Raw genomic sequence first — 21,200 nt, forward strand, 5'->3', positions numbered from 1 at the left:
TAACCCTTACTAACTAAAACAAAATAAAACCCCCTACTAACAAAAAAAAAAGAGAAAATAACCATTGGGAGCACAATGCCCGGAGCTATATGCCATACAAGCTTCCATAAAAGAAAAACAACAATCTGCCAACCAACTCTATTTATAAAAGAATCAGAAGGGAACCATCTTAATTAACTCAAATCAAATGATAGTAGGAGGCAAAAGAACCCCACCTTTTCTTAAAGTCAAATCGAGGATCAAAAGTTCGACTTCTGATTTTCTCCAAACTAAGACATAACGTCACCTACAAGAACCACTGTATCAAAGTTGTAGCAGAGGCATCTTTCCATTTCAATTTAATCGCCCTTCTGGACAATAATGTAACAAATGCAGTTACTTGATGCTTTCCAAAATCTCCAGCATATCATCTTCCTTAATATCTACATGCTCAAGCTTTTCAGTCCACTGCAAGTCATCCCTGCAATTGCTAAGATCCTTTACCATAGTGTATACTAAAGCAAAGTATTCATTAAGTACCTCCACTATTTCCTCCAATTCCATACGCACTTTTCCACTGTCGCATTTGATTGGTCCTATTCTCTCATGTCTTATCCTCTTGCTCTTCACATACTTGTAGAATGCCTTGCTGTTTTCCTTAATCCTTCCCACCAAGGCCTTCTCATGGCCCCTTCTGGCTCTCCTAATTTCATTCTTAAGCTCCTTCCTGCTAGCCTTATAATCTTCTAGATTCCAATCATTACCTAGTATTTTGAACTTTTCGTAAGCTCTTCTTTTCTTCTTGACTAGAATTACAATAGCCTTTGTACACCATAGATCTTGTACCCTACCATCCTTTCCATGTCTCATTGGAACGTACCTACTCAGAACCCCAGGCAAATATCCCCTGAACATTTGCCACATTTCTTCCGAGAACATCTGTTTCCAATTTATGCTTCATCATAGATGGGTGAGTTAGTAATTTTGCAGATTGTATGAAGATTGTTTGTGTTGTGGATAGTGTAAAAGACTGGCACTGGGATATAGATCACGTATGCAGCTATGGGCAGAAAAATGGCAGATGGATGTTATCCAGGCAAATCTGAAATATTACACCTTGGTGGGTCAAATGCAAACAGATGTTGATGATGTGGAGGCCTTGCAGAGGGTGCAGAAGCAGTTTACCAGGATATTGGCTGGATTGCAGGGCATATGCTATACCAAGAGGCTGGGCATGCGTGGTTTGTTTTCTTTGAAGCTGTGGAGACTGCAGGGAGATCCGATAGAAATTTATAAGATTATGAGAAGCATACATATAGTAGACAGGGAGTATCTTTTAACAAGGGTTGAAATGTCTAATACCAGAGGGCATGCATTTAAGGTGATAGGTAGTAATTTCACGGAAGATGAGAGGGAAAAAATCTTATCCAGAGCTTGGTCGATGCCTGGAACGTTGTGCCTGCTGTGGTGGTAGAGGCAGAAACATGTTAAGAGATGTTTAAGTAGACATATGAATGAGAGGAAAATTAAACGATACGGACATTGTCTTGGCAGAAGAGATTAGTTTAAGTAGTGATTTGATTACTAATTTGACTAGCTTGGCACAACATTGTGAGCTGAAGATTCTGTCCCTGTGCTGTACTGTTCTATGTTCTATTTAAGCTCCTCTTATACTGTATAATCTGGTCATTGTGAATTTACCATCTGTTGGGACCATTTTCACACCTAAAAAGATATTGATTAAAGGAAGCTGTTGTAACTGCTAAAATTGTATTTACTCACCTGGGATTTTATAACTTTGTAAGGTTAAAAATTGTACAGAACATCTGTCACAAAAAGTGCGCTAGAGGGTGAAAGGCAACAAAACTATTTCTTGTTCAGGTCAAGAAGATAAGGTCAGTGTGAAGTTTATTCTATTTACTTATTTATTTTAGTGACACAGTGCAGAATAGGCCTGTTGAGCCACACCGCCCCAGCAACCCCACAACCCTGATTAACCCTTACCTAATCATGAAATAATATACAATGACCAGTCAACCTATCCCGTTCATCTTTGGACTGTGGGAAGAAACGGGAGAATGCAGGGAAAGCCCACACATTCCACGGGGAGTGTGTACAGAGACTCCTAACAGAATGGCACCAGAATTGAACTCCAAACTCTGGAACGCTTTGAGCTGTAATAGCGTCATGCTAAGCATTACACTACCATGGCTTATGTAAGAGAAAAGCAAAGTGTACAGTTTCTAACGTTTATAATAATTAAGCTTTTCCTTAGAAACACCTTACCTCCTTTATCTTTACCTCACAGCCACAAAGTTATTGCAATTAGATAAAGGGTAAACTGGACAGTCACCAGCAAAAATTGAAAGACACAAAAGTGCCATTGCAAAGAAGACAATGCAGCGTCTCAACTTTCTTAAAAGTTTGTGGATATTCGGCATGACATTTGAAACTTTGACGAACTTTTAAGATGTACAGTGGATAGTATCCTGACTGGTTTCATCATGAAAACTTCAATGTCCTTGAATGGAACTGCCTATAAGAAATGGTGGACAAAGCCCAATCCATCAAAGGCAAAATCCTCCCCACCACTGTGCACATCTACAAGGAGCACTGCCACAAGGAAGCAGCGTCTATCATCAAGAACCACCACCAGAAAGGCCATGCTCTTTTCTCACTGCTGCCATCAGCAAGAAGGTATCAGAGCCTATGTCCCAGACTTCCAGGTTCAAGAACAGTTATTACCCTTCAACCGTCAGGCTCATGAACCAGAGTGGATAAATTCACTCACCTAAACACTGAACTGATTTCACAACCTATTGACTCACTTTCAAGGAATAGACAACTCATATTTTCAATATTATTTATTACTTATTAATATTATAAATAAGTAAAATGATGACTGAGAAGGTGCTCAGGAAGCTTAATGGTCTGAGGGTGGGTAAGTCTGGAGCTGATGGAATGCACACTTGGGTTCTGAAGGAAGTAGCAGAAGAGATTGCAGAGACATTAACAATGATCTTACACGAATCGATAGATTCTGGCATTGTACCAAATGATTGGAAAATTGCAAATGGTACTCCGCTATTTCAGAAGGATGAGAGGCAGCATAAAGGAAACTATAGACCTGTTAGCTTGACATCAGTGTTTGGGAAGTTTTTGGAATCGATTGTTAGGGATAAGATTACGAAATACCTGGAGGCACATTACAAGATAGGCCAAAGCCAGCATGGTTTCCTGAAGGGAAAATCCTGCCTGACTAACCTACTACAATTTTTTGAGGAAATTACAAGCAGAGTAGACAAAGGGGATGCAATAGGTGTGTTGTACTTGGATTTTCAGAAGGCCTTTGACAAGGTGCTGGACATGAAGCTGCTTAGCTAGATAAGAGCCCATGGAATTACAGGGGAGTTACTAGCATGGGTGGAGCATTGACAACGGCAGAAAACAAAGTGTAGGAATAAAGAGATCCAATTCTGGCTGCTGGTTATAAGTGGAGTCCCACAGGGGTCAGTGTTGGGACCGCTGCTTTTTACGATGTATGTCAATGATTTGGACTATGGGATTAATGGATTTGTGGCTAAGTTTGCCGATGATACAAAGGTAGGTGGAGGAGCGGGTACTGTTGAGGAAACTAAGAGCCTGCAGCAAGACTTAGATAGTTTAGGGGAATGGACAAAGAAGTAGCAAATAAAATACAATGTTGGAAAATGTATAGTCCTAAACTTCGGTGGAAGAAATAAATGAACAGACTATTATTTAGATGCGGAGAGAATTCAAAATGCAGAGATGCACAGAGACTTGGGGGTCCTTGTGCAGGATACCCTAAAGGTTAAGCTCCAGGTTGAGTCGGTGGTCAAGAGGGTGAATGCAATGTTGGCATTCATTTCTAGAGGAATAGAGTATAGGAGCAGGGATCTGATGTTGAGGCTCTATAAGGCACTTGTGAAGCCACACTTGCAGTATTGGGTGCAGTTTTGAGCTCCTTATTTTAGAAAATATGTACTGACATTGGAAAGGGTTCAGAGAAGATTCCCGAGAATGATTCCTGGAAGGAAATGGTATGAGGTGTGAGGAACGTCTGGCAGCTCTTCGACTATATTCCTTGTATTCCAGGAGAATGAGGGGGGACCTCACAGAAACATTCCAAATGTTAAAAGGCCTGAACAGATTAGATATCGCAAAGTTATTTCTAGGACTTCTAGGGAGTCTAGGACAAGAGGGCACGGCTTCAGGATTGAAAGATGTCCATTTAGAACAGAGATATAGCGAAATTCGTCGGAGGATGGCAAGTCTGTGGAATTTGTTACCACAAGCGGCTGTGGAGGCCAAGTGATTGGGTGTATTTAAGGCAGAGATAGATAGTCTTGATTAGCCAGGGCATCAAACGGTTTGGTGAGAAGGCAGGGGAATGGGGATGACTGGAAGAATTGGATCAGCCCATGATTGAATGGTGGAGCAGCAGTGGCGGTGCCAGAGATTTTTTCTTGCTGGTGCTACAGTAGGGCTGAATTATTCAGTGATGATGCTGAAGGATGTACCCTATAGTAATACTTATTTGCAAGACCAGACGCGTGGCGTTCAAAAGTCAGTTTCAAGCATTATGTGCCTACTATAAATGCTTGTTGATTCACAAGCAACAGCAATTGATAAATATAATATAGAAGTGAACTGTGACAGTATTGGAGACAAACCAGGCTACACAGACCATAAACAAACAAACCAAAAGAGCATCCGACCCACATCGCACAACGTACCGATCATGCAATCAGCATCAAATGCATGCTTTTCAACACAATGTCCACTGCTATTTGCATTACATAGACAGAAAATGGCAAAAGATACACAGTTATTAAAGTCAAATAAGGCAAACAACAGATGCAAGGCTTTACCAGGAGTTGGACAAATCATACTCTGACCATGCAGTACCTCAATTAATTCGGCTACTGAATTTAGAACAAAAAACAACAAAATCACCACTTGGAAGTCTAAACAAAACCAGTAGGCTTAATAGCAGTAAATGTAATACTTTAGTATTTACAGGAAACATAAGGACTATGGGGTATCCACCACAAAATAATAATAATCAGCATTAGTCTTGGCCCAAATTTTTAAAAAAATCAACTGCACCCACCATTGATATTTTCAAAGAAGCACAATCCATCTGTTGTTGTAATTGGTAGTGAAAGCATCAATGATTTTCTGGATGTCAAGTGCTTTGGTCCTCCAGCTGTTTATGGCCAACAGGGCCAAGTTGCTGTTCTGAGCATCGCCGCTGCTATTCCTTAGGTAGTTTTTGAGACGTCTGAGGCAAGAGAAACTCCATTTGCATGAGGCAGATGTAACATGCAGATTAGTTTGTATAAATCTATAAATGCATCGCTGTAGGGTCTCACTGGAGCTAGAAATTCAACTGTGTCATTCACTGTCTGTCCTTGCTAGAGACTCAACCACTGCTCTCATATATTCACGATTTTCTTGGACAATCTTTGCATGTCTTTTGTCAAGCATATTTCCCAATCTTGAACGGTCTTGTTTTCTCAATCTGAATTCGGCCCGTGCCTCCATAGCAAATTTATGAGCTGCATTTACATGGTGGGTTTTGAAAGCTGTTGTAGCTTTCTGCCATTTGCGGTAACTGGTGACAGTGAAGGTAGACTCAGAATGGAACCCATGTTCTCCACATAGGAAATGCCTGCAGGTGAAGCAGAACGTAATATCTTTTGTGATCGAATATTCCAGTCAGTCTAACCAGCCACGAGTAAAGCTCCTTTGCTGATTGCCAAACTGTTGCGAGCAGCGAAAGGTACTTTTTCAATGCTGGCCGATGGGGTCCTTCCTCAGGCTGCTGGCTAACATTGCTAACAGTATTCCCACTAGCACTAAGAGCAGCTTCATCCATGTTCTCTTTTGAATCCCGCTCCATTTCTTGTTCCTCTACTTCACCCTCACACTCCTTCGATGAACTGCTGTCGTCCTCATCCCCACTTACTACTTTTTGCATGTCACTTTCAATTAACACAGGCTCAGGTTGTTTTCTCACTAAAAATCTATCCATTTTTCACGCCACCAAAATAATGCATGTGCCAGGCCCACGCTAGCTTGTAAAAAGCACAATGTGTGTGTGTGGGGCATCTATTAGTCTCGCGAGACCATGGATCTGCGCCTGGATGTAAGCTATCAATCTCTTGCGTGAGTGACATCACCTCCTTAAGTGATCTTAGGTCAGCTTAACTGATCTGAGGACAGCAATGGCAAGACATTGACAATGAACGAATAAGTAGAAGTGTAGAGTGGATCTGACAGAGTTTATAACTTTATTGCTGTGTGGGTGCTATGGTATTTGGGGGCGCAGTTTCACAAGATCAACTGGAGAAACAAGCTGAATTCAAAACTATACAGAGGAAGCAAAACAGCTGCAATTTGTATGTGAAATTTCAGTTAATGTCTTGGTGCTGTTATGCTGGTGCTATTGCAATATCTGCTGGGGCTACAGCACCAGCTAGCACCACTTTAGTACCGCCCCTGTGGAGTAGACTCGATGGGCTGAATGGCCAACTTCTGCTCCTATATCTTATATCTTATAATTTGCTTTTCTTTTGGTGAAGTGTGCTGCGTTTTGCATGTTAGTTGTTTGTCTGTCTTTGTGTGTAGTCTTTTCATTGACTTTATTGTTTCTTTCTATGTACTGTGAATGTCTGCAATAAAGTGAATCTCAGGGTAGTATATGGTGACACCACTACAAAAAGTAGTGGATACAGCCCAGACCATCATGGGTAAAGCCCTCCCCACCACTGAGCTCATCTACCCAGAGTGCTGTCACAGGAAAGCAGCATCCATCATCAAGGACCCCACCACACAGGCTATACTCTCATCTCACTGCTGTCATCAGGAAGAAGGTACATGAGCCTCAAAACTCACATGACCATGTTCAGGAACAGTTATTACCCCTCATACATTTAGCTCTTGAACCAGAGGGGATAACTTCATTCGCCACATCACTGAACTATTCCTACAACTAAGAACTCACTTTCAGGGACTTTTCATCTCATCTTCTCGATATTTATTGTTTATTTCTTTATTTATTGTCTCTTTTGTATTTGCTCTGCTTTTTTTTGCCTTTTGCAAATTAGTTGTTTGTCTATCCTATTTGGAGTGGTCTTCCATTAATGATATTGTGATTCTATTTTGAACTTTGAATAGGTGACACACAGAAAGGGGTTAGACATTTACTGGGAGTCTTTACCTTGGAATTATTGGTGGATTGATTAAGTGTGTTGGCAAAAGAAGGGGTGGACAGAAAGCTAAACATCTTCATGTCAGCTGCTACACAAAGATCACTGTAATCTTCTAAATTTAAATAAGAGTATTTCACTGCAGAATAAGGATATTGTTAGTCTTTTGCTAACAGTTATATTTTGAGACTTTTACCCATTTCTTGGGAATTCAATTACTGGTCTTTTATGAATGTGGCATGTGAGCCTCGATGTCAAAGTAAGGCCATGGTTAGATCAAGATTGGTGGCAGTGGATGATGTGGATTTGTCGATGGTTACAGAGCAGAGAATTAAGGTAAGTGTTAGGTCTACAATAAGTGCTGGAAAGCGATGGAAATATCATCAAGCATAATTGGACAACTTTAACTATGCCTGGGGTCATTCACAAATTAATGCTTCAGTTGTATGGAGGAGCCTGACTGAAAATCATTTCCCTCTGCAATGTACATTGTCCCAGTTTTCAATTCCAGATCACTCTTCATTGAAAATAAATTATATAGTCCACAAATACATGACACCATCTGATCTAATTTTGTGGCAGCAGTGTTCCAAAGATTAAAGTGAAGTTTCCATTCATATTCCTAATACTGAATTTGCCTCATGTACCTCTGAATTTTCAGTGTTCTAAATTTTAGCTCATCTTGATAGTGACTGAAACTTAATTACAGCACTGGCATTTAGGGCAGCAATGAAGGCCTTTCATCTCTGGTGGAGTTCAGGGCTTCCTTCATCATGTCAATGGCTTCCTATCAGTTTTCACCACTGTCAATCATGCAAGTTCCAGGTAGAGACTCAGATGTAGAAGAATACTTCATTACTGTTTCCATAATAAATTTGTTTGACCAGTCAGGGTTGGTAGCCCTGAGCTGAACCCCTGAACCTGGAGGACCGGTGGACCACTCTCATTCTGGCTTCTACCCTTTGACCTGCTTGGTATGGGTGACCCTGTCAAGAGCCAAAGCATAAAGTCCTGACTCCAACCAACATAGCTCTCTGGGTCATCGAGGCATATAAACCTTCAAACCACAGCAAGTTTGTGGACCTCTTGGAGGAGTGATTGAAAGAACATAACCAAAATATGCTATAATTAAGGAGAATTAGCAGCAATTGTCAACAGGAAATACAGTTAAACATTTCAATATTAAGGAGGATAATCAGTTGAGGGCTCCTCTTGAGTTCGTCATTTTTTTTTTCCTGAGCAACCTTGTCCCAATCTTATATATAATACCTTTAATATTATTAATGCTAATGATTATCCATTCCAGTAGCCATAAAGAACATCCCTGAAGTGTGTAGAGTGTGTTATGAGAATACACATAAAATTAAGATGTTTGCTGGCCTGGGTTAGCATCAGTGACATCAGCAGGTGGTCTGCCACCTGCCCTCAGGGGAAGGAGAGATAAGGAACAATGGAGCAGCGTCTGGAGATGTGTAATGCAGGGATGTGGGAGAGAGAGCTGTCTGGAGCGGCTCCCCCCTTTGAACCCTGAACTGTTTGAAGTGATGGACAGGCGATACCCCAGCAGGGGGATAAAAAGGGACCAGTTCGCTAAGGCAGGACACACACGCCACCCGAGGTAACGAGACCCTGGAAGCGGTGCGCCTCTCACGAGTGGGTGAGAAGTACCAGACAACGCCCGGGGTGGAAAGGTACGATCAGCGGGAACCCGGTGTGTGTCCGCCCTTGCCTGGGTGCCGGGTTCACTGCAGAGGATTGACCGCATCTGGAGGAGGGGTCACAGTCGGTGACCTCAGGTGACATCACCAAGGACCCGCCCAAAAAGTTGCTTGTGAGCAATCTCGCCGGTCTGTGAGTGAAGCAGTGTTCTGAATGATCAGTTGTTCCTGTTCTATCTCTCTCTTCCCCCACGTTGTCCATCGCCATGGCAACGATTACTGCGAACTGAACTGGACTGAACTTTGAGTCATTTTGAAATTTGGTCATTTACCCCTAGACAACGATAGAGCTTGATTGATGCTGTTATCTTAATTCTGTGCACATGTGTGTTTATCATCACTGAACTGTTGCATTTATTATCCTTTCGATTACTGTGTTGCTTGTTTCTTTAATAAAACTTTCTTAGTTCTAGTACTCCAGACTCCAACTGAGTGATCCATTTCTGCTGGTTTGGCAACCCAGTTACGGGGTACGTAACAAGTGAAATTTGGGAAGCATGGGAGCAATAGAGAAAAGAAGCTACAGCAGCCTTTGTCCTACAGTTTTGAAAAAAAGGGAGTATATAAAATAAGGATTACAGCATTTGCTTTATCATTTTGTTTTATCCCATAAACCCACGTGAATGTACAAGCTGTTTTTTTTTCAAGCCATATCATCTGGGATTATAGAACATAGAATAGTGCAGCACATTACAGGCCCTTCGGCCCACAATGTTGTGCCGACCCTCAAACCCTGCCTCCCATATAACCCCCCACCTTAAATTCCTCCATATAGCTGTCTAGTAGAATCTTAAACTTCATGAGTGTATCTGCCTCCACCACTGACTCAGGCAGTGCATTCCACACACCAACCACTCTCTGAGTAAAAAACCTTCGTCTAATATCCCCCTTGAACTTCCCACCCCTTACCTTAAAGCCATGTCCTCTTGTGTTGAGCAGTGTCTGTTAACTAAAGCTCCTAGTTTATTTGAACTCGTTACCATACTCATTCTTTCTACTGCAATTTTTCACATCCATTTTCTTTTTCCACTATCTTCAACTCTTGAACTAAAAATGTAAACTACAAAAGCAAAGGCCTTGGCATTACATGAAAAAAATAAGCTATACTAAGAAAGAATCTTCCTCTGTGAGCTCTATCACTACAGTGCAAACAAGAGAAATCACAAAGGCTACAGATTGCGAAAAGGGAGCAACAATCAACAGAAGTCTTGGAGAGGGGATAATGAGTGAAGAACAATGGTTGGGCTCCAGTTGGGGCGTGAAGGCACAACACAGGAGTGGAGACACTGGAGGAGAATTTGGCAGACGTACTAAGACTTGTGGACATATACTGTGACAGGGCTATGTTGTTCAACAAGCTATTTGTCAAATATTTGGAAATGACGCTTAGGGCACAAAATAAGGGAGTATGAGTGATAAAGGGATTGATGAAAGTTAAGAAATTAAGTGAATACCAAGAGAGATTCTGAAAAAATATGTACTTAAATATTAGAAGCCTTTCAGCTCTGCTGGTCTGGCCACAGACAAGGTAAGGCACATTTCAAAATGTGTACTACATGCCACCTGACATTCATGTAAATTTCAAGCAGGCTCATATGCATGTAGATCATTTACATAAAGACAGAGGACTACAAACATTTTTAAACCTTTGACTCATGAATAGCCCAATCATCTTTGACAGTTGAGTTGGAATTAAATTTCTTTGTGTAGTTTACAAAATGATTGTTTTTAATGAACCGATTTTTCAGCATTTCTGTTGTGCAAAATGTGCTTTCAACAGTTGAACAGTGTACAATAATCAACTGTTCAGCTGTGAGATTTTAGTATAAGCCTACTTTGGATATACAGATGTATCATAGTAAACTAATTCTTCCATATCTTCCTACAAGATACTTCACAAGTTTTTTGGGTGCTTGGAGTGAGCCTAACATACTTTAATCATAGCTATTGGTTCTATTTTCATTTGAAAGTTATCTAATGTTTAACATCACTTGTGAAATGTTTTACATCATTTCTTGTCCCATTTATCCCTCTATTGTCATTTTGTGTCGTTTAATGGCTTTTGCACATTGGCTTACCAAAGATCCATGTTGCTCCATTCTACCTTTGATGTGTCCACATTGATCACCAGCTAATCTCCAGTCTTTTTTTTCCTGCAGTTGTTTTAATTATATATTGCTTTGTCATCCTCAGCACCAAGAGTCAACACTGACCACAACATGTCCAAATCTGCAGACCCTGCTGTTGCATAATGGCAGGGTGGGAGATTTGATCTGTTGCATTCATTTCTGTGCCTTGTGAATTATGCAGATCATTGCAGCAGCTGGATGTATATATGTGCAGTAACCAACATGCAATGCCAGGCCAAATGATTTTGTTTAAGAAAATATTTTTAAAATCACAGGGTGAATTACTACTTATTAATGATAATTGTTAATCCTTTGCCAGCTGTCATTTTTGTCAATTGCTGTGCTAGTATCCCAATGTGTTGTGGGTTAAATGGGCTGCAGGTATATTGTGTCAGGCTTATACCAACAAGGAGGCCAGGGTCTCACAGAGCTGAATAAAAATGCAAATAGTCTAACTTCCCAAAGAAAGCTAACAAGTCTACTCAGTATACAGAGCAATATTTTCTATATTCAACATAGATATTAAAAGGATGGATGAAAAGGTAACACAATGTATTTGATAATCTTGAAAATTAAATACCAAGGAACTCTACCGAAGATCTGTGGACAAATTACTTGAATTTGACGGACAAATAATGCATACCATTCCTATAATTATCCAGAAAGATGAATACCACCGCAGGGCAGACTATCTGGACAAAAAAAATACAGAATGGACTTAAGTCTTACTATGGGTAAGATGAATTCCACCTTGTCATGGAGTAATCGATCAATCAGTCTTCATCACAACAGAACTACTACTTTGGTAAGACATTGCAAAAGTGTTGAACCACAGTCACATATTAAGACAACAAGCTATTTTTGAGACTGACATTGTTCCAAAGACTCAAGGCATTGGCTGTGCACATATTGATGAAGCATTGTCCTACAAAATGAAAGAAGTGCATCAGCTAGACTGCTGATTTTGCATAATGTCATTTTGAGCATCACCCACATTAATACCAAGCAACCTGGAAGTTGGTGTACTACTTTCAGCCTGCAGAAGCCCAATGTTCAAGATTTATTCCGTGCAGACAGCAAGTTAGCTGAATACATCCTCTGGGAGTCCTTTTTATTCTCTTCTATCTTTCTCAGCGACCTTAGCAATCATTTCAAAGTTAAAGAGTGTCATGCAGGGCCCAATTTAATGCAAATAAGAGGGAACTATACTCAAAGTCTTAAAACAACCATTCTGTTGCTTGTCTCATAAAGAAAGGATCTTTCATTATAATAGCACTGTGCATTCTTCAAGACCATGGACAATGAAAACAGGGAAATTTTGATGCAACCTTATAATACACTAGGTGGAACCACAACTTAGACTGATGCATGCAGTTTAGCTTAATGCTTCAGGAATGATGTGCATTGAAAGCAATACAAACAGAAGTTAATTAGGCTTTTCCTGTGATGAAGATAATCTAAGCAGGTTGGGGCAAAACTCGTTTGATTGGAAGAATAAGAGGTGACCTTACTGAAACTTGTAAAATTCTGAGGGAGATTAATAATGTGGATACTGAGAGGACATTTCCTCGTTTCAGAATAAGGGGGTCAGCTACGTTAAGATGAGGATGAGGAGGAATTTTCTTCATCATAGAGAGCAATGGAAGTGGAATATTTTGAAGGTGAAGGTGAGCAGACATTGGAACTATGAAGGAGTTAAGGTATGTTGGGATAAAATGGTATTAAGGCCAAGATTAGAACAGCGAAGATCTTAATAAATGGTGGGGCAGTCTCTAGGGCTTGGTAAGGAACAGAGGGATGTCTACAGTTCAGTAAGAGTATTCTCACCAAAATCTATCAGAAGGCAATTGTCTACCTGGCTAAAGAAGCCCATAAGCCAAAATGGAATTTAACATGTTCAACTGAAATAAGTTCTATCTGTACTCAATAATAATTTTATCAGAAATAACTAATTACTTAAACAGCTGATGCTCTAACATTAATATGTGTGATTTTCCTCAAATTCATCCTTAACACCTTTCATGTAAATTCAGTGCAGTTAAAATAAATATCAGGAAGACACAGTTTCTGGCAATGAGTGGAAAATAAATCAGATTAATATGAGAATAAGAATCATTTCTGATACATTGCTGGAGTGACAGCTTTAGTACAGAATTTGGCACTTTCTCATCTTGCAGTTGACCAAATGATGACTGGAAAAATTGCCCTCAATGTTCTGGGTATGTTAACTTGCATTATTTAATTGGTTTGAAAGATAGCCGTATCAGCTCACAAGGGAACAGTTTGATCTCCCTTCAAGTGGGGAATCACCTTCTGGGACTTGGGATTTTTATGTAGAAACCTACCATAAAATGCAAGACAATTGAGTCAGTTAATGATCCAGCACAAAATTAAATTTTCACATGAAGACATTGCCCCATTACCTCACTGTCAAATAGCCCAATCACAATTCCTGCAGTTTGTCTGCATTTCATCATTTTTCACCACTTTTGGAATAATATACATATCTGTTCTACTCCTTAATTCTGTCTCTCCAGATAGGAGCGTTTACTGTTGGTTTGATCTTTCTTTAATGCCCCTATTAATTTATACCATGACCTTAAGTATTTCGTCTGCTAATGCTCCCAGATCACTTTGACCCCCTACCTTATTTTATTCTCTTTCATTTTCTCTGCCTCTGTTCTCAACTGAATTGCAGCAACTCATCTTTATGTATGTTGAAATTAATTTGTCAAATATTGGCCATTCTGCACATCTGTTACTGTCTTCTAGTATCTTGTTGCTGCCTATCTCAGTTTCAACATTTGTTCCAGATTCTAGCATCTGCAGTCTTTTATCTTCAGCGTTTGCCTTTTCATATCCACCCACTTCATCACTCATCTTTAATGAGTATCAGCATAATCTTCGTGCCTTTCACAATTTAAAAACTACTCCAAATTCTAAGAAACAACATACATCAAAGTTGCTGGTGAACGCAGCAGGCCAGGCAGCATCTATAGGAAGAGGCGCAGTCGACGTTTCAGGCCGAGACCCTTCGTCAGGACTAACTGAAGGAAGAGTGAGTAAGGGATTTGAAAGCTGGAGGGGGAGGGGGAGATGCAAAATGATAGGAGAAGACAGGAGGGGGAGGGATAGAGCCGAGAGCTGGACAGGTGATAGGCAGAAGGGGATACGAGAGGATCATGGGACAGGAGGTCCGGGAAGAAAGATGGGGGGGGGTGACCCAGATGATGGGCAAGAGGTATATTCAGAGGGACAGAGGGAGAAAAAGGAGAGTGAGAGAAAGAATGTGTGCATTAAAAAGAGTAACAGATGGGGTACGAGGGGGAGGTGGGGCCTAGCAGAAGTTAGAGAAGTCAATGTTCATGCCATCAGGTTGGAGGCTACCCAGACGGAATATAAGGTGTTGTTCCTCCAACCTGAGTGTGGCTTCATCTTTACAGTAGAGGAGGCCGTGGATAGACATGTCAGAATGGGAATGGGATGTGGAATTAAAATGTGTGGCCACTGGGAGATCCTGCTTTCTCTGGCGGACAGAGCGTAGATGTTCAGCAAAGCGGTCTCCCAGTCTGCGTCGGGTCTCACCAATATATAAAAGGCCACATCGGGAGCACCGGACGCAGTATATCACCCCAGTCGACTCACAGGTGAAGTGATGCCTCACCTGGAAGGACTGTTTGGGGCCCTGAATGGTGGTAAGGGAGGAAGTGTAAGGGCATGTGTAGCACTTGTTCCGCTTACACGGATAAGTGCCAGGAGAGAGATCAGTGGGGAGGGATGGGGGGGACGAATGGACAAGGGAGTTGTGTAGGGAGCGATCCCTGCGGAATGCAGAGAGAGGCGGGGAGGGAAAGATATGCTTAGTGGTGGGATCCCGTTGGAGGTGGCGGAAGTTATGGAGAATATGTTGGACCCGGAGGCTGGTGGGGTGGTAGGTGAGGACCAGGGGAACCCTATTCCTAGTGGGGTGGTGGGAGGATGGAGTGAGAGCAGATGTACGTGAAATGGGGGAGATGCGTTTAAGAGCAGAGTTGATAGTGGAGGAAGGGAAGCCCCTTTCTTTAAAAAATGAAGACATCTCCCTCGTCCTAGAATGAAAAGCCTCATCCTGAGAGCAGATGCGGCGGAGACGGAGGAATTGCGAGAAGAGGATGGCGTTTTTGCAAGAGACAGGGTGAGAAGAGGAATAGTCCAGATAGTTGTGAGAGTCAGTAGGCTTATAGTAGACATCAGTGGATAAGCTGTCTCCAGAGACAGAGACAGAAAGATCTAGAAAGGGGAGGGAGGTGTCAGAAATGGACCAGGTAAACTTGAGGGCAGGGTGAAAGTTGGAGGCAAAGTTAATAAAGTTAACGAGTTCTGCATGCGTGCAGGAAGCAGCGCCAATGCAGTCGTCGATGTAGCGAAGGAAAAGTGGGGGACAGATACCAGAATAGGCACGGAACATAGCTTGTTCCACAAACCCAACAAAAAGACCTGCATAGCTAGGACCCATACGGGTGCCCATAGCTACACCTTTAGTTTGGAGGAAATGGGAGGAGCAAAAGGAGAAATTATTAAGAGTAAGGACTAATTCTGCTAGACGGAGCAGAGTGGTGGTAGAGGGGAACTGATTAGGTCTGGAATCCAAAAAGAAGCGTAGAGCTTTGAGACCTTCCTGATGGGGGATGGAAGTATATAGGGACTGGACATCCAAGGTGAAAATAAAGCGGTGGGGGCCAGGGAACTTAAAATCCCACTTTTCCTTCGCTACATCGACGACTGCATTGGCGCTGCTTCCTGCACGCATGCAGAACTCGTTAACTTTATTAACTTTGCCTCCAACTTTCACCCTGCCCTCAAGTTTACCTGGTCCATTTCTGACACCTCCCTCCCCTTTCTAGATCTTTCTGTCTCTGTCTCTGGAGACAGCTTATCCACTGATGTCTACTATAAGCCTACTGACTCTCACAACTATCTGGACTATTCCTCTTCTCACCCTGTCTCTTGCAAAAACGCCATCCCCTTCTCGCAATTCCTCCGTCTCCGCCGCATCTGCTCTCAGGATGAGGCTTTTCATTCTAGGACGAGGGAGATGTCTTCATTTTTTAAAGAAAGGGGCTTCCCTTCCTCCACTATCAACTCTGCTCTTAAACGCATCTCCCCCATTTCACGTACATCTGCTCTCACTCCATCCTCCCACCACCCCACTAGGAATAGGGTTCCCCTGGTCCTCACCTACCACCCCACCAGCCTCCGGGTCCAACATATTCTCCATAACTTCCGCCACCTCCAACGGGATCCCACCACTAAGCATATCTTTCCCTCCCCGCCTCTCTCTGCATTCCGCAGGGATCGCTTCCTACACAACTCCCTTGTCCATTCGTCCCCCCCATCCCTCCCCACTGATCTCCCTCCTGGCACTTATCCGTGTAAGCGGAACAAGTGCTACACATGCCCTTACACTTCCTCCCTTACCACCATTCAGGGCCCCAAACAGTCCTTCCAGGTGAGGCATCACTTCACCTGTGAGTCGACTGGGGTGATATACTGCGTCCGGTGCTCCCGATGTGGCCTTTTATATATTGGTGAGACCCGACGCAGACTGGGAGACCGCTTTGCTGAACATCTATGCTCTGTCCGCCAGAGAAAGCAGGATCTGCCAGTGGCCACACATTTTAATTCCACATCCCATTCCCATTCTGACATGTCTATCCACGGCCTCCTCTACTGTAAAGATGAAGCCACACTCAGGTTGGAGGAACAACACCTTATATTCCGTCTGGGTAGCCTCCAACCTGATGGCATGAACATTGACTTCTCTAACTTCTGCTAGGCCCCACCTCCCCCTCGTACCCCATCTGTTACTCTTTTTAATGCACACATTCTTTCTCTCACTCTCCTTTTTCTCCCTCTGTCCCTCTGAATATACCTCTTGCCCATCCTCTGGGTCACCCCCCCCCCCATCTTTCTTCCCGGACTTCCTGTCCCATGATCCTCTCGTATCCCCTTCTGCCTATCACCTGTCCAGCTCTCAGCTCCATCCCTCCCCTTCCTGTCTTCTCCTATCATTTTGCATCTCCCCCTCCCCCTCCAGCTTTCAAATCCCTTACTCACTCTTCCTTCAGTTAGTCCTGACGAAGGGTCTCGGCCTGAAACGTCGACTGCGCCTCTTCCTATAGATGCTGCCTGGCCTGCTGCGTTCACCAGCAACTTTGATGTATGTTGCTTGAATTTCCAGCATCTGCAGAATTCCTGTTGTTTGCGTCCAAATTCTAAGGTCTATTATGGGTGCTGAAGCAGTTAGTTGATTGCTTTGTACTCATTATTACTCTGGAGGATTGTTAGTCAGGTAACATGATTCTGAAACATATCTTGTGTATTAACAATCTTTAGTTCATGGAGTGAACTGACTTTCATTTTATGTTAAACAAGCACCATAATCATATACATAAACATCTTCCCTTACTCCAAATCATAATAAAGAAATGCCCCTCTGATTGCCTTTCCCAGTTGATGCCAATCCATTGATCATTTCCAAAACAATGACTATTCTATCGTCTCCACTGTAGATTTCTCTTCCTATATATACTGTTATTCACCACACTTCTGTAACTCAGCCTTTAGCACACCTCATCAACAACCTCCATTCTTCAGTCAAATAGGGCCTATTCTACCTTGCAAGGAATATGAAATTCTTAACAAGTGATTACTTAAGTCTGAAGTTCTCTCACAGCATGAACATGATCCCACATACCCATTGCAAATATAATTTAGTGCACATTACATTTTCTGGTGCACCATATTTCTCAGTATATTTAAAATCTGAGAATTAGTAAAAACAGAAAGGCAAACCAGAGATACTAATGATGAATAAGGTTTAGAGTTGTGCAGAATACAAGCAGGCTGTTTAGTCCACTGCACCAATGCCAATCCATACTAATCCCACTTGCCTGAATGAATTCAATACCCTTCTATGTCTTATTCATTCAGTTACCTGCTGAGATGCCCTTTAAATATCACTGCTGTTCCTACCTCCACCAACTTCCCATACAGCTCATTCCAACTACTCTTTGTATGAAGTATGTAATCCTCAGATCCACTTCAAACTTTCTTCCTCTCTAGTTTAAGGTGCTCCAACTAAGGGAAACAGATATTGGCCATCTACCACATGTATGCATCCCATAATTTTATATACCTGTAACATTTGACCATAAGATAATAAGATATAGAAGCAAAATTAGGCCATTCAGCCCATCAAGTCTGTAGGTATTAGAGTCATAGCGTCATGGAGTTATTCAACATAGAAATGAACCATTCATCCATCACATCTATACTGGCCAACATGACTATCTATACTAATCCCACTTGCCTGAATTAATTCCATATCCTTCTATGTTTTGTTCATACATGCCTTTTAAATACTGTTCTTATCCCTGCCTTCACTAACTTCCCTAGCAACTCATTCCAAGTACCAACTACCTTTTGTATGAAATTTTTACCCCTCAGATTCCATTTGAACCTCTTCTCTTTCATCTCAATTGGTGAAAAGAATGAGAGGACTGAAGCAAAGAAAGTATGAAAGTACAAAGAATAAAGTACATCGGAGGACTCAGAAATATATAGAGGAAGGGAAAAATGGAGAACTTCAAAAAACATAGGGAGAAATTTGCATATTACAAAATTACACAATTGGAAGTAAAATGATATCAAGGGTAATTTTGGACTTGAAAAAGCAGATGGGATAGTCTTGCAAATGGATATAAGGAAATGACAAACTTGTTGAATAATTACTTTGAGAATGTCTTTTCAGCAGAAGGAGGAAATGATATAGACTTGGCATTTTGATATGAAAATAAGGTTAGTATTCTGGGGAAGTAATGCTGAATCATGGTCTGGAACTCAAGAAGGTCAGGAAATGCAGCAACACAATTAAATTAAAAAAAAAACAACAGATTGTGAAAAATTCACAAATACCTAATACATGACAGTTTCTACCCTAGGGTGTGAAAGGAGATCATTGGGAAAATCGGAGATGCTTTTGTCGTAAATGTCCAAGGAGACTTCAGGTGCATCTTCATTTCTATAAAAAGGTTTGAAAATAGAACATAAATTATAGTTCTTTCAGCTTAATGTCCATTGTGGGGCAGTTAAGAGTTTATAATTAAAGTTAGGGAGGCCAAGTGTTTAGAGAAGCCTGATATTATTAGAAAGCACCAACATGGGTTGATTATTTTGAATGATACCATTGTATTTTTCTGAGAACATAATCAGTCAGAAGGGAAACAGGAATGAATAGTTTATATGGGTTTTTCAAAGTCATCCAAAAAATGCCACAGAAGTGACTATCAGCTAAATTTACAGGGCATGGAATCTAACTGTGATTATTGAGCTGATTCGAAAATTCTGACAGTAGTGTTAGGAATAAAGGGCTTGAGGAGGAAGGAAGTAACTATTGGTGATATAATTGAATTGACTTTATTTCTTACATTGTTTACATGCATGAGGAGTAAAAATCTTTTCATTACATCTCCGTCTAAATGTGCAATGTGCGATTTATAGTAATTTATAATAAATAGTATATACAATAGGACAGTCAATATAACATAGAAATACAATTGCATCAGCATGAATTAATGAGTCTGACGGCCTCGTGGAAGAAGCTGTCTGGGAGCCTGTTGGCCCTGGCTTCTACGCTACGGTACTGGTTCCCGGATGGTAGCAGCTGGAACAGTTTGGGTGACTCACGCCATTTTTACACACCTGTCTTTCAAACAACACACATCAAAGAGCAGGCAGAAGACCAGAGCGGGGTGTCCATGAAGAAGAGGAGGGTTGAAGACGAGAGAAGGGGTCATTGGTGGGGGTGGAAGAGTCCTTGCCGAAGAAGTAGGCTCGGAGACGGAGACGGTGGAAGAAAAGTTCCGCATCGTGGCGAACACGGAACTCGCTGAGGTGTGGGCGAAGGGGGACAAACATGAGGCCCTTACTGAGAACAGAGCGTTCTGCCTCCGACAGTTGAAGGTCGGAGGGGATGGTAAAGACCCGGCACGGATGAGAGCTGGGATCGGAGGGGGGAGGGGGGAGGCTGGAGGTGTCAGTGGAGAGGGGAGGGTTGGGGTGAGAGGAAGATGGAGCCTCTGAGGGCCCAGGAGTTGATGGTGGGATCTGAGGAAGACGGGGCTGCGGAGTGGTGGTGGGGGAAGGGGAGACGGGAGTCACAACAGCAGCACATAAAGACCCGGCCTGGTGTTCAAGGCTGGAGTTGCAGTTGGTGGTTGCGTAATCACTTCGAATGTGTCCATGGTCGTTGCTGGAGTCTGGGTTTTGAATATGTCCTGAGGTGTTGGAGCCGCCGAGATCAATGGCAGAGGCCGCAATTGAAAGTTGATGCCTGCTAGCGTCGGGGCCGGCAGGCTCTGGAGTCCGTAGATGTAAGATCTTGCGATCTTTGCCTAACATGACAAAGTCAAAAAAACGGCGATTGCAGGCGTGGATCCGATGGAGGATGAAATAACGACCAATGGTCCTACCCGTTATTTCATCCTCCGTCGGATCCACGCCTGCAATCGCCGTTTTTTTGACTTTGTCATGTTAGGCCCATCCACTAGGTTTTTCCCCCCTTCCCCCTTTTCCTTCTCCCTGGGCCTCCTGTTCCATGATCCTCTCATATCCCTTTTGCCAATCACCTGTCCAGTTCTTGGCTCCATCCCTCTCCCTCCTGTTTTCTCCTATCATTTTGCATCTCCCCCTCCCCCTCCAGCTTTCAAATCCCTTACTCACTCTTCCTTCAGTTAGTCCTGACGAAGGGTCTCGGCCTGAAACGTCGACTGCGCCTCTTCCTATAGATGCTGCTTGGCCTGCTGCGTTCACCAGCAACTTTGATGTATGTTGGTTGTCTTTGTAAATGTCCTGAATAGTGGTTCACCTCTACAGATGTGCTGACCTGTCCACACCACTCTCTGCAGAGCCCTGCGATTGAGGGGAATACAGTTCCCATACCCGACAGTGATGCAGCCAGTCAGGATGCTCTCAATTGTGCCCCTATAGAAAGTTCTTAGGATTTTGGGGCTCATACTAAACTTTGTCAACTGTCTGAGGTGAAAGAGGCTCTGTTGTGCATTTTTCACCACACAGCTGGTGTGTACAGACCACGTGAG

The sequence above is a fragment of the Mobula hypostoma genome, chromosome 10 (genome assembly GCF_963921235.1).
Source record: "Mobula hypostoma chromosome 10, sMobHyp1.1, whole genome shotgun sequence".
Taxonomy (NCBI): Eukaryota; Metazoa; Chordata; class Chondrichthyes; order Myliobatiformes; family Myliobatidae; genus Mobula; species Mobula hypostoma.